This window comes from Petromyzon marinus, chromosome 79 (genome assembly GCF_048934315.1).
Source record: "Petromyzon marinus isolate PM22_M1 ecotype Great Lakes invasive population chromosome 79, UKy_Petmar_22M1.pri1.0, whole genome shotgun sequence".
Taxonomy (NCBI): Eukaryota; Metazoa; Chordata; class Hyperoartia; order Petromyzontiformes; family Petromyzontidae; genus Petromyzon; species Petromyzon marinus.
Genome location: NC_133745.1, coordinates 2,999,797 through 3,013,755, shown reverse-complemented (window position 1 = coordinate 3,013,755; position 13,959 = coordinate 2,999,797).

The following is a 13,959-nucleotide window of genomic DNA, read 5'->3' as shown; positions in this document are numbered from 1 at the left end:
GCTACTGCTGTTCTGTCCTTTCACAAGGATTGTATGTGTGCAGAATTAGTGCCGCATTTGGCCAAGTCCCTCAATAGTGGCAACTTGTACCAAGGTTTATGCCATTGCCTTCAAACATAAGCACCTTGCCATGCTTAATGAATCTGAATCCAGATGTATTTTATTACTTAATGAATCTTTTTCCCCTAAAACATGCAAATGTGGACCTTATGTTCCAGGGATATTTCCATCGCACACCTAACGAACTATATCAAAGGTCCATGAAGAATGTAGGGCAAGGGGTAAAGGTATGCTGTCAAGTTTAACTAGCTTTAAGTAAAGGTTAGGTTGTGGCATTACAAAGCATCTGTCCACATTGTCAAAAGTGCTTTTCCTCTGGAAAAGACAAGCACCCCACCACGCTATGGAGGCTTGACTAGACATTCTTTGTGGCCTTGTGCAAGAGCGGCTTGGTGCTTCAGACACCTATATGCTGATACAGTGGCGACGTGTCGTCTCTAGCTGCATTAGGGTGATTGCTGGAGAAACTCTGCCTCAACTCGGTTCCTCAATGGTTAACGCTTTGGGCATGGCCACCACAAATGCTGATAGCCAGGAGTCTCATGTCTACAACTGCCTGAACTGTGTTAAACCATCTGCCTGAAACTCGGCTGTTATGAAGGCCGCTGCATCAAATACGGCCTGGAAATCATTTGCCCATCTCCCTGGACATAGCCTCCCTTCCTGAAAAGTAAACCTGAACAGTTTCTCCTAAACGCCCTCACACTGTTTGAAGGACGGACAACCTGAAAATACCATTTCTCCTGGACTTGCTCAATCTTGCATAATAACTGACATGATGACGAATGAACCAGTACTCTATTTTTATCGGTGATTTCCGTCAAGTCCTACCTGTAAATAATAGAAAATACACGAACCACAACTTCTTGACCTATAGCCTGAAATATCATGGTACAAAATAACATTGTCCTGAACTAACATTTGTAAAATAAATGCCTAATGGCACCCATATAAACTCCCTCTTTGCCTAATGAACATGATTGGTCTTCCTTTTTGATGTTTTAAACTGAAACTATTGGGTTTGCACAAAGCCAAACTAAAGCCCCCAAATGAACACTCGCGATTTGTTTGTATCCTTGGTCCAAGATGAACTAAATACATCAAACTGCAATGTATGCTGATTTTAATGATAACTGAGCCACAGGATGCATCTTGTTGTATATGAGCCTTTTCCAAAATTGATATTAACAATAATATTTGCTGTTATATATATCATATTTTTTAACAAACGAAAAAAATAATAATTAATAAAACCCATAAGCCAGGCACACGCAAAACCAGGTGTCGGTCATAAACAGGCCATTAATAAATAAAGAAAAATAATAAAACTCTCGAGGCGAGGATGTTAGCAGCTATCTGCGAAGATCTCCAGATGAACAAGAGTTTGTTGTGCCCTAAGGGAGGTCACGCAGAGGGAAGCCCTCCGCAAGCCAGAAATGAGGACGCCCACGGGTTAAACCATTTTTTTTAAACGGTAAAAATTTAAAATGCAATAACAAGAATAAGCTAAAGTTAACGGTCCTCGCGCTCACTCCAATTAAGACCAGGCCACCAGATACATCAGTGAATTATTATCCAATAATTAATTCGCTATCAAATGATTTTCACCTTTAATACTTTGACTGTTAAAACAAAGCTTGGAGACAAAATAGAGTTGCATCAAAGGTTTTCGAGAAGGAATGAGGCAAACGGGCAAACTTACGAAAGAGTTTAAACAATATCCCAAGCAACCCCGACCACCTTTGTCTCTCCCGAAGAGCGCGAGAGAGGAATTTCACGCCAGGGCAAACAGATTGTTATCGCAGGATCCATCTGTACACACACACGAACTCACACACACAGACCCCGCCCCCCCTTTTCCACTGCGCAGAGATAATTGTCTTTGAATATGACGGTCAGCCGCATTTTCAAAAGTCGGTGAAGTTAAAAGTCAAGAGTCAAGACAGATCAGCGAGTCAAGACGTCCACAGGACGAGCAGTCGCATGGAGCGGCTGGCTCCGAGCCTCGCTGAGTAGCGGGATCGCTGAGTCGCGATGTATCAACAAAAGTGAGTCATACAGCAGTGGAGGAAACCTGCTGTCAGCGAACCAGCACGGGCGCGTTTGCGCACTTCAACAGAGAGAGCACGTGCGACTCAACTCGCTCAACTGAAGAAAAAGCTTGGCCAGCCGCCAACAAAGTATCAGCGAATCAGCGCTGAGAGCGCTCGAGCATCTCCACAAAGAAAGCACGTGCAACGTGGCTCAACCAGCAGCGGAAAAGCACGAGCAGCCGCCAACAACTTCAGCAAACCAGTGACCAAGCGCGTGCGACTTGAGTCATACAGCAGTGGAGGAAACCTGCTCTCAGAGAGTCGCCAACAACCTCAACAATGAGAGCGCGTGCGACTCGGCTCACTCAGCAGAAGAAAATCTTGACCTGTCGCCCGCGAGCGCAGCGTCAGATACTACAGCAGCGGAAAGAGCGCGCACCGGCGCAGCTCATCCAGCAGTGGAGGAAACTGCTGTCAGCGAATCAGCACGGGCGCGTTCGCGCATCTTCAAGGAGAGGGAGCGCGCGCCAACAGCGCGCCACCAGCGTGCCACCAGCACCAGCGCGTGCCAACAGCGTGCCACCAGCGTGCTACAGCGCGCAACTTCGCGTCACCAGGGCTGAGAGGGAAGCGGCCCCGCACTCAACACCCATCGGCGCGACGACGGCGAGCGTCGTGCTGACTCATCCAGCCAGCGGTGGACAGAAACTGGCAGTCGTTCGTATGCCCCTCCCCCACACTCCTTCCTCACTCCCCCACAGCTACACAACGAACAGACATTTTTTTTGACGAGGAAATCAACCTAGGCGTTTGCTCAACGCAAGAAATCAACAACCCTCCCATTAAAGATACAAGACTTATGATAACTCCTTCAACTATTAGCTGATAACGAAAAACATCGCCACCCATTGAGTTACGTTGATGAGGCAATCAGAATTATTTCAGTCGAACGCTTTAATTGCATAATCGTTGATGAATCAATGAACGAACATTGCCGTGGTACTGTACTGACGATTTCAAGCATAATAATTTCTCATATCAGAATGTGTTAAGGATTGGATACGAATCAAAGACCGAGTGCCGTGTTGTGTAATCATTCAAGAATACGAGTTTGCATATTATAAGGTTAAGGTTTTGATAGAATAGTTCGCTTGTTTTTAATCTCTCTCTCAACAACCGATCGATTGCGTTACGCGTCGGGAATTAACCACAGGTGCCGCTATCGAGGTGAAACAACGCAATCGTGATGGTATCATGTTAACGCTGTGTTGAAATTCCAACATCCCGAGATTGAGTTTTCATATTATCCAAAAATTAAAGTTAGCTAGAAAATAAAATTGATCAAAGCAGAAGGTTTGTATGTGATTCTTCCTGAAATTCTGCTTAATATTGATCTGCGTATGAGATCTGAATCCTGGGGACCTATCATAACCACACTATCACCACACATAATCCATAACACACATAATTCGTAACGTTCAATCGAGAGTAATCGTATCCTTATCGATAATACGGAATTAAAGAGCAGAGTCGAATCGACTCTCTCTCATTCACGCTCCCAACGCCTGCGTCACTGCATACGATTAATTGCGTTATTCCAATTCATAACACAATCCTCGTCACCGAGGCTCGACCTTATAATCCATAACAACCTGCATTATCATAACCAGGCCCACTCGCAGAAATTAATACGATTATCTCTCGAATCAGCATAATTTATGCGCATAATTACATTGATTAACATAATTTCGGATAAATTATGCAAGTCTCAAATTTCATTAAATTTTCATTATTTTCATCAATTTTCATAACACCTATATATACAACAATCTGCACATGCGTGGTTGCCTCGAGCAATACAAACGGTTGCTTGGTGTTGACGGGAGGTTCTGTGGCGCTAAAGACTCGGTGGCCATTTTGTTTACAAAAAAATGACTAAAAAAACCTCCCAAACAAAAAGTGGCAGCGTTTTGGCGTGAAAAACAAAAGGAGGAGCTGCGGCTCTCAACAGCAACCAAACAATGAAGTTTGGCAGCACGGGCTGAGTGTAAACTGCAGAGCAGCCTGCATCAAGACAAGCCGGAGATAGCACCATTAATGTTGCAAGAGCACAGGCTTAGGACAATCCTGGACAGCATGCAAGGAGACAAGCCAGACTGCACAATTGCCTCTGCAGCACGGGCTAAGAAAACACTTTCTAGCTCATTCTTGGTTCTTTCAGTAAAGTCACGTAGAAGGGAAACTATAAAAATATTGTCATTTTATTTTTTTATTATTTTAATGTTTTCTTTCTACGTGACTTTACTGAAAGAACCAAGAATTATGAATCCCTGCACTCACGAAAGCTTTATATCAACTTTTTAGCTCGTTTGGAAAGCTTTTTGGTGCTTTGTACCTCGCCTGTCGCTTTTCAACACTTACTTTACTTGGAATGACATCTTTTACAAACAAAATGAGGGTACCCCCATGGGTTCCCCCTTGTCGCCAGTGATACCCAATGTTTTCATGGAGAAATTTGAATTGGACGGCATCCTCAAACCTTCCCTGTGGAAGAGATATGTAGACGACACTTTCGTCATTTGGCCACATGGCCTCCCAGCTTTGAACATTTACTTACACCACATTAATTCCAGATGCCCTGCCATCAAATTCACCATGGAAGTGGAGAAAGATGGCAAGCAACCATTCTTGGATGTTCTGTTTGAGAGGAGACCTGATGGCTCATTGGGGCATTCTGTTTACAGGAAACCCACCCACACAGATTCCTACAAGAAACCTGATTCCCACCACCACCCAGCCCAAAAGAATTATTTCATCAAAACGTTATACCACATGGCTCATTGCATTTCGGACCAACACCACCTGGCCAGAGAATTAAAACATGTACATCTGGCCCTCAAGAGGAACGGATATTCTGACCGTACCATCCGTCAAGCTGTTTCTCCCTCCATACAGAAACAACCACTTGATACTCCGATCAAAACCATCACACTACCATATATAGCAGGCGTTACTAAAAAGATTTCCAAAATTCTAAACAAACACAAGATCCAGTTCCGGTTCAATAAGTACACAAAATCCGTGTTCTGATCCCATCCGTGAAGGATGTCATTCCTGACTTACAGTACCCCGGGGTTTACAAATTGAGTTGTACCTGCGTTTATTGCTATATCGCAGAGATGAAGCGACATGTCTCTGACCGAATTCGCGAGCACAAATCAGATTTAAAACACGGCAGAACGAATTCTTCTGCCGTAGCTGATCACTGTTACAACGCTGTGGGTCATCACGATATAATTTTCTCCGATACCAAGGTTCTTTGCAAACCCACGGGTTTTTATCAGAGATTTGTTCACGAGGCAATTCAGATTTACAAATTGACACAATTTCAACCGAGAAGATGGTTTCAAATTAAGCAACCATTGGAAAGATGTTCTAAATCGAACCAAATATTAAACTAATTTTCAATGGTACAGTATATTTTTTCAAGTAGTGGTACCCCAAACTTTCGCAGCTTCCCTTTTCTTCCCTTTTCACACCTCCCCCCCTCGCCGGTCTGCACATGTTCACCCTTTCTACACCGTTCATCATGCTAAGTCCGCCAATTAAATGCTAATTTTTATGCTAATTCCTTTGTCAAGGCAGCTTGATTCCTCTCACACAGCTTTAAGGTCGCGGTCTGAGCTTAGCTGTGTTCACTCCAGCTCTGTCCTCGAGACAGTCTGGTCCCTTCACCTGATGAAGGCTGCTTGTGTTGTGGCCGAAACCTCGTGATTTTTGTTTAGTTATGTTTTTACCTACGTGACTTTTTCCGAATAGAACCAAAGAGTATACCACTTCTAATTTGGTTTGCAAAGTGATCACCTTCCTACACTTATTGGCGATTGAAGCAGAAGCAGAACTTTTTGGTCATTTAGCACTCGTTGTGATGCAGTGAAAAAAATAATTCTGCAAATTAAAACAAATACAGCATACAAAGAACATATGAGGGTATGCCCCTACGTACACGATCATCGCACGTATTGTATCGTGTCGCTCAGCCACGCATCTCAATAAATCGAGGACTTACCATACATTATGTCCACATACACTGCGAACCGAAGGAGCATTGCCTCGCAACGCTCCTGTTGGCAGTGACGTTATAGCGATACTTTGCGATGTTAAATTTATGGCGACTCTTTGCATGACACTGGCATTTGATGGCCGAGGACTCTGCAGAGGTGCGTTGAATATTTCAGTTTCCACCTGGCTGAGAAGAAAGTGCCTCTGTTTGGGTTCACGTGTCGTGCTGTAATTGGGCTGTGGGCACTTACCTGCAGTGGCATAAAGGGCCCATCAGGAGCAGTACCTTGCACCGGCAGAGTGGTCGCTACGTTCTCCAACCCAATAGCAGGATGGGGCTGCGGGGTGTTCTGGGATTCCCCGAGACCCCCACCCCCTGGAACTCTCTGGAAGGGAGGCGTGGCCAGAGACGGACACACTTGGGAGGTGTATAAAAGCGGACCTCTCAACGAGTCCTGGGCCAGTCCAAGACAAAAGCCAGAAGAGCAGCTAGCCAGGACCCTGGGACCCCTAGCCCCGCTGTCTATGTAAGGGCCGGTACTCTGTGGGCCAGTGGTGAGACCCTGGGAACCCCCGGCCCGATGTCCTTGTAAGGGCCGGGTCCAAGTGGGCCAGTGGTCGGGACCTGTACCTTGGCTGGGTCGGGTCAAAATAGCCTCCCCTAGGTGACTCATAGCCGGAGGACCTGAGAGCGGTAGCCCGGTGTTAATACGTGCTAGTCCGGAGGCTGTACCTCCCCAGGTAATACATTAAAAGGGCTGAGACTGTTGCTGTTAAGCGTTTATTGAATAAACGCGTTGCCTCTACAAGTCGTCTCCGAGAACTCACTACACATGTACCAGGTGAACAAACAAATACATAAATAATGATAGAAAAAAATATGCAAGTGTGTTTTTTTTTTGCAGATGAAGTTAATTTAGTAAATCTAATCAGTCTCCATACCCCACACCACAATCCCCCGATTTTGGATAACCTTCATTGTAGAGATGGTCGAGAGGCCAAAATGTTACAAGTCATTTGGATCATGCAAATTCTTATACCCCAGCATATGCCATGACAAATAGGACTTTTTTTTATTTAAAGCTTCCGTGATTGCAGGAATTCATATTATTGGTTCTACGTGACTTTACCGAAAGAACCAAGAACATAGGACTTTAGTTCAGATTTTTCTAAGTTGATTGAATTGATTTGTCGGATGTGGAGCCGATGAATGTTTCTGGACTGTCGGGGCTGCACATTTGAATGCTTGTCCAGCAATTTATTTGTTTAAGCTGTGGGGTGGACAGCAAACATAGTGAAGCAGAGTGGAGAACACAACGTGGGGAATAAACTGAAATGCGATGTGAAAGATAGATATTTAAAAACAGTAAGTGCAATCTTAAAATGTATTCTGGACTGAATAGGTAGTCAGTGGAGGGGCCGTAAGATGGGTGTAATATAATGACGCTTACGGGTATGAGCAAGTACTCTTACACCTGCATTCTGCACATATGTGTGTAGTGAGTTCAACTGAGTCACATACGTCCTCTTGGAGGCAACACATTTATTTAACACCAACACACGGTCACCAAAAAAATGCCTTCATGGAACCCAGCTTTCATGTGTGCTCCGCCAGGGCTCAAGTTGGTTCAGTGAAGGTCCGAGGTGGTATCTCTGGCGGCACATCTTCATCCGGGATTGCTGTTGGGCGTAGCTCCTGCATAGGCGAGGTGGTCAAGGTCCGCGATGCAGCTTGTAGCAGCGGCCAGAAAGGTCGGTCGGCTCCCGCCTGATGTGCTGCGAGGGGGAGCGGTGGCTGCATCCCTGGGGCTCTAGCTCACTGCGTATCAAGTGACGGCAGCGGCTGTGGCTCCTGTGTCTCTGTCCGCTGCGTGGCGATGGAAGACGAAATTTAGCAGTCTTTTGAAATACGTGGTCAACCAGGTTAATGTCTAACCGTGTTGTTGGCCTATTAGTTTTGCGTAACATTTTGTTTGTAAGGTTTGTTGAGGTCTCGTCTCTCATCTTGTATTTACCTCCGTGCAGTTTACCGTTCTCTATGTGCTATGTGCGTGATGTCCACCCTATTTGTTCCCTCGCTGTGTGTTTTACCCCATGTCCACCTGATGATGATCGCTTGTGTTGCATTCGAAACGTAGTGATTTTTTTAAATTTAATTTTATTTAGTTACATTTTTTTATTTGATTTCTACATATGTGACTTTACCGAAAAAAACAATGAGTATAGGAATTTGGTGTTGTTCTGGCTTGTCGACCTCGGCTCCTAGAACTGCGGGGATCGGCGGCTGCTCAAGTTGCACAGTATCTACTCCTTTCCCCTCTCTCTCCTCAAAGATCGCCGTCAGAAACCAATCAAAGGCGGAGTTATGGCGGTCCAGTCTCTTAACTATGTGTTGCTAGTCTTTTTGTCTTGGCGATACTTGTTCCCTAGTCCGTGGCGGGGCCTCCACCTCTTTCGGGAATTTAGCTATCAGCGGGTTCCGGTTCCTGATGGGTTCCAGTTCTCGGGGACCCGGGGCACTTAGGGATGACACCTCTTCCTCTATGGGAGCTCCCCTCCGGATCTTTATTGGGGATACGCTAGACTGAATCTCACCACTGCCACCATTTTTTTTTAAAAAGTAGAACCTTTATTTCTATTGAAACGTATTTAGTGCCGAGTGTAATAACCGCCACACTCGTAATTACTATGACTATCTTCAGCCCCGATGGTTTCCACCAAATTGTTTAATGAACAGTCAGTCCCAATGATTTTCTTTCAGTTGTTTCTCGAACAGTCAGTCCCGACGGTTCAATTTAGTTGTTCTCGAACAGCCGGCCCCAATGTCGTCCACCTTGGCCGTCGATTAGTCCCTGAACAAGTGCCCCGTCGGCAGGCATCGCTCCTCCTCATATACTTGCTCAGCCCCGCCCCTATCGGACAATGGCCCCTCCACTCGACTGCAACACGTATATTCTTTACTGAATGAGTACAGTGCCTTCCGGCCACCTGTTCCCAATTATCTTAACGTGTGCTTTCTAGCACTTTCTTTGTAAAGTCTTCTACACATCGATAGGTGTGTGTACACATACCCATGTATGTGGACGTGGATAGGTTTATGTATGCGTGTGTATTTTTGGATAAGTGCACGTGTGTGTGCGTGTGAGTATATGCATATATTGTGAGCGTTGTCTACGTAGAGGAGCAGGGTGGTGGAGGGCAGTGGTAACATCTCGTGTGGCCTCACAGCAAGAAGGGGCCTGGGTTCGATTCCCGAATCGTCACACGCAGGGATGGGTGGTCAGCACCACGCCCGGCCGCCTTTGTCTCCCCATTGACGAAGTTTACACAGCACTTGAGGCTAAGTAGATCTAGGGGACGGCTAGGACCGGTTAATACAATCGTGCTAACTGCCCAGGCTATGGTGCAGTTACACAACGAAAACGCAACAAGCAAAAAGTGACAGAATAAGAGCATAGGTAAGGCACCAGAGTTTTATTACAAGTTTAGCAATGCAAATGTGCAGATCAGAAGTTCGTTTCCAATTCCCTTGAAGAAGTTGTGCAACGCCTCTTCGAAACAAACAAAGCCACCGTGGAACTTACTGCGACAGCCATCACCAGTGCAGCCACTCCCAGAACAAGGACTGGAACAGCACTTACCACATAACCACAGGAGATGTGAAGAGAAAGGGAGCGAGTGACTGAATCCATTAAACTACGGCTTCCACGTATCGTGTAGGTCATGGGGGGCATTTTCCTTGCCTTCTATTTCGTAAACGGGTGCAACAGGGTGTATTCAAAAAGGTTGCTCACCACCAAGGTTAGCCATTGCCAGGAATATACCTCTGGTGGCTGGGTTTGGAGCTCGGCATGGAAACCACTGCATTCCCAAATGTAACTTCCCAAAGCAGGGGAATGCCGAGAGTTGGGAGAAATAATTGGTTAAGCGTGTTCCTCTGCAGGGGTTCACCCTGGCTACACGTAATAGACCACTAGGTATACAGTCACTGTGGACGGTCTCATCACTCGCGAGCTGTAAAGATGGCAAAAACCCTCCTCCAAACTCCGCTACACACAGGATCGACGCTATGAGAAAACAGGACACTGAAATTGGGGGCTAAGTCATACTATGGACTGCACTTGTTCATCGATTATCTGGCGCGTGATTATCTGCCGGTCCTGGGCCTTTCTGGCGAAACCGGCATGCAATTGAGAAATCACCAGAAAACGTCTCCAAAGGCTCTACCAGTCTGGCGATCGGCACCAATTGCGTGACAAAAAAGTAGCTACGCTTGATTTCAGTGTCAAATATTATCATACAGTACTTTATACACGACATACATACAACCTAAACAATTTAAAACACTGCACGTATATACATTTTTCATTAGTAATAACTGAAGCAATACAAACAGGAAATATATATATATATATGTATATATGCAGTGCGATCCGGAGAGAGTGCGTGTATTTACTGGAGTCCAGCGATCGTAAAATGCGATTGAAACAAGAGCATAGTACGTATATTACCCTATTCAGTCTTCGAGATTGCAGTGGTATGATAAAGTAAATACAGTAATTGTTTGCAGTCGGATATTTATTTTTGTCTGCTTGCATGTTTACTGATGTTAATATCAGTTTTTTTTTTACACAAAAAATCCACACACCAATAAACATGCCATACACAAATTTGCCAATTGGATTTGTTAAATAACTACGTGAAAATCGGGCGCACCCTTCTCCGTTAAGCCACCGGATATTCTATTGTAGTTGGGACTCTGGGCTGGAAAGGGTTTATGACCTCTTTCATGCAAACGGGAGGGTGGTCTTTTAAAAGCTTGCAGACGCTCTAATATCCGCACTCAATTTCAGAGACCTTCAGATTAGAGAAGCCATAAATAAATCCATTGATAAGAAGAGGGGGGCTTTAGTTTATCCAATCATTCACTGTTAAGCACTAAAGGGTTAAATATAGACATTTCGAGACATTATCTCAATGGAGGAGGGGTTTCTGTCATTAGGTTTGGGTCCAAGAAACTGTGGGACATTTGTGCCCTATGAGATTATACCGCAGAGATATGGACAGATCTGGCGAGCCGCAAGAGTTGGTCCAAGAGCTCTGTCACTTAAAGACTCATTTAGTTTAAATTCACACGAGCATACTTGACGAATGAGGGAAAAAAATAATTCAGGGAGGACTCACCAGGCTGTCCAAGGTGCCCTGGTCACGGAAGAAACATATCCTCAGGCCTTCTGGCTCTGCATAGATTTTGCAAAAATCCACCATGAGATCACAAGCTTTTTTTTAATGATCTATGTGGCACAAACATCTCCTCGTCCATAGGAGACACTTTGGGGGGTCTAAACGTGGCACGGTAACGAGACCTCAACATTCCCTGCTCCAGACTTTCACATCATAGCACGAAAGACTACATTGGGCAACTGGAAGGCTCACGCCCCCCCCCCCCCCCCCCCCGTTCATGCATTTATGATTCTGCAGTCTCTCCAGTGTTGCCGCTTGTTCGAAGTGGATAGACTTGCAAATAGAAACATCACCCCTCGCACTTTCCTATTTTATCGCCAGCCAGCCCAGGCCTCCCAGCATTCTCGAGCTGGCTTCTCATTATTGCTGAGGACGTCGAATTTAATCCAGGCCCCGTTTTTCCATTGTGGCGGCTGCGGCAAGTACGTCAATGCAAATTCTATCCAATGCAACGGTTGTAAAGCTTCGTACCACAAACGCTGCACTACTTTAGCCCGCATCCCCAGTTCAAATTCCGGCTTGTTCTGCAAATATTGTATATCATCCACTTCAACAACTCCACCTTGCACAACCACACTAGCACCACCACCTGAACCACAACAAAACGTCCACAACAAAAACGACCTAAAAATCCATCAACTAAACATTAACGGCATCAACAACAAATCTCTTGAAATCAGCATCTTCCTACAACAAAATTCCATTAATTTAAACCTCCATCCAAGAAACAAAATTAAAATCCACTTCTTGCCCGCCCAAATTTCAAAATTTCACTTTCCTCGGTCGAGACTGACCAACAGCTGGTGGCGGTCTAGCTTTCCTCATCCATAACTGCATTCAATTTGAAGAAATTGAAATCCCAATGCCTCCTTCTGATATCACCACAGGAGTCCTAATCATCCGTATCAAATCCCATCTGGCCCACTCACTATAATCAATATCTACATCCCACCGACCAGTTCCTGTCCTCGCAACTATCAGTTCAATATAAATCGACTTTTACCAAACAACGACTCAATTGTTATTGGGGATTTCAACGCCCACAACAAACTTTGGCACTCTTCCCTTTCAGATGCACGTGGCAACCTTATTGCCGATATCTTGAACGGCTCTCTCTATGTCTATGGGGTACTCAATGAAAAGAACCAAATTAGAGTTCCATCATTAAAAAAAAAAGAAATCAGCCCGTCAAAAATCCGTCAAATCAAGGAAATACCTCTAAACGACGCCCCCCCCCCCCCTACAATTTAAATTTGAAGAGGTGAAACGAGCTATCAAAAAAGCCAAATATTATTCCACATTTGGCCCCGATGGCATACCTATGCCCCACCTCAAACACCTTGGCATAAGGTTTCTCGTCTCTACCATTAACGCCTCACTCCAGTGCAACCTCATTCCAGGCCATCTGGAAATAATCGACAATCATCCCACTTCCAAAACCCGGCAAACACCAAAATCAAGCAACATCCTACAGGCCGATTTCCCTACTTTGCCCATCAATCAAGATTTTAGAGGCCCTCATCCTTCCAGTCATCACCACCAACTTGCCATCTCATCAACATGGCTTTCTCCCTGCACACTCAACAACAGCTCTTCTCAACCTCACCACTCAAATTGCAAACGGTTTCAATGAGAAAAAGCCACCATTCTGCACTATCGTCGCTTCCTTTGACCTTCCAAAGGCTTTCGACACCGTTAACCACCTCACGCTCATCAACATCATCTAGGGTTCTCTGCTACCATTAGGCCTTGCTTGCTGGCTTGCCAATTACCTAAGGGGCCACCAATCACACACTCTTGCGTGATATTTAATTATCGTCACGAAACATCCATGCAGGAGTACCACAAGGTTCCATAATATCCCTAACGCTGTTCAACACCTACCTCCACGATCCACGAACTCCTCCAAAAGGAGTACAAGTAGTCAGATATTCCGACGACACAGTTTACACTTGTAATCAAAATATACCCAAAACGGTAAACTCCATCAACTCCTATTCTTGGTACTTTCGGCAAAGTCACGTAGAAGGGAAACAATAATAAAAAAAATAAACCAATACAATTCTCACGACGTTTCGACTGCAACACAAGCAATAAAGTGTGAAAACCAAAAGAAAATTTAAAAAAGTGCGTTTTTTTTTTACGTTAGCACAACGGATAGCGATTTGACAATTTGTTCAGATGGACGAGTCCATATATCCATATATGTTCGGAAAAGAGGGGGGGGGGGGAGACGAAAGCTAATGGACGTGGTCTGAAAGCCACCTTAAGCGTGATCAATCAATTAAGACCCGAAATGGTGTATCAAATCCTTCCAATGATTGCTACGCCAGAATCCATATTCTCGGTTGAAATCGTCTGTGTTTGTATATGTGGATAGCCTCATGAAATAATCTCTCATGGTAGCCAGATGGCTTGGAAAGAACCTGTCTTGGAGAAACCAATGTCACTATTTTATTGTTTCCCTTCTACGTGACTTTACCGAAAGAACCAAGAATATGAATCCCTCCGGTCACGAAAGATTTAAATCAAAATCCATCAACTCCTAGCAAAACGGCTC